Source organism: Propithecus coquereli, unplaced genomic scaffold, assembly GCF_000956105.1.
Source record: "Propithecus coquereli isolate 6110/MARCELLA unplaced genomic scaffold, Pcoq_1.0 Scaffold36, whole genome shotgun sequence".
NCBI classification, from domain to species: Eukaryota; Metazoa; Chordata; class Mammalia; order Primates; family Indriidae; genus Propithecus; species Propithecus coquereli.
This window is the reverse complement of record NW_012149285.1, coordinates 1,461,872-1,463,470: the sequence shown is the minus strand read 5'-3', so window position 1 is coordinate 1,463,470 and position 1,599 is coordinate 1,461,872.

Genomic DNA, 1,599 nt, shown 5'->3' with positions numbered 1-1,599 from the left:
ATTTTTTTAATTATAGTGTTTCTCAACATCATTTCAGGGTACCACAATGATGGATTTTAGATAGTTTCTTAAGAATATTAATGTTTATGAAAATCATTCAAGAAAATTTTCAAGACACCTGGGGAGTGAAAACAAACACCCTAGTGGAGCCAGTACTTTAGTTGGGAAGATTATATAATCTTCCCAACAGACATTCATTAAATATTATAATAGCATAAAGAAAACCTATATAGCTGGAAAAGGGACAATGAGATAGAAGGGAGGTGGTTGGAAATACGGCTGGATTGGGGTGTATGAGGCAGACTGGAGAGCTTTGTGAACCAGATTAGGGACTTTTTATTTATTCTAGGAGTCTTTGAGGTGTGATAAGATTCATTTACACTTTGCAAAGATCCCTCTACTTGAAAAGGAAAGAGAAGAGACTGAAGAAAAGCCAGAGTAGACACTGCTCCCTGAGTTAGGGGACATCTACAGTAATCCAAGTAAGGAATTTGGATTCAAGTGCTGGTGGATGAGCTGAAGACAAGGGAAGAGAATCACTGTCAGAAGTAAAGGCAATAGGGCTTGGCAATGGAGATGATATGAATATATTTATGGATATCGTAACTTACATTGTTCAACAATAATGTATTTTGTGTTAGGTTTTATGCTAGCTCCTTGGGGATACAAAGATGAATGAGATAAGATTCCTGCTGTGAAAATCCAACCTGTTTTAAATAAATATCACCTCATTAGTATTTAGGCAAAAATAGCACAAAAATTCCTTTTAAGTTTGCTATGATTATCTCTGGTGGCAAGGCATGAAGTGCCCTTGCATTTCATTCAGTCATGAGAAAGAATAACCCTGTGATAAAGGATTTACCTGATTCTACAGATGAGGGATGCGAGGCTGAGTGAGTTTAAATTAGTTGCCTAAGATCACATGACTAGTAAGGGACTGAACCAGTGTTTGATCTCTCTTCTTTCAGACTCCAAAGCCTACCTTCTTAGTCATGCTATAGCTCCTCTCTGTAATAGAAGATTCAGTAGGGTAGTGGCTAATACAATGGTAGGAACACCTTAATACTCAGCATGTAGTGGTGGTTATTTATTAACCGGAGAAGTTCAATTTCAGGGTTTTTGGCTGTGTCTGCTACCATTTTTAGTTTTGTTCAATATAGTCAATTCTCTTACCTACTCCGATAATTCTCTTCTAACAGCTTCCATTCCCATGTTCAGATTGCACAAAAGAGTGCAGCCTGATAATATAAATGCCTCATTAAAGGTTGGGCAATTATTAACATCACTTGACAGCAGTACTCAATAAGCTATACTCCACACACACAAAAAACAAACTCCTACATTTAAAGCTATTACGTTTGATACCTTGATAGAAAGAGATATTAAAATTGGAATAGGTCTTCATGATTAGGATCAGGAATCTGGTTCTGTGGACACTGGATTTGGAAATCAATATAGAATGAAAAATCTCTTTGTGGCTGTTGATAAACTTCTAAATAACTTGTCCTGGCTTCATTTTCTGGCCTTTGATCTAAAAAAGAAAAAAAAAAGTAACCTTTTGTAAACATGAATGGTCTTTTGCATGTTAGAGAGATGTTG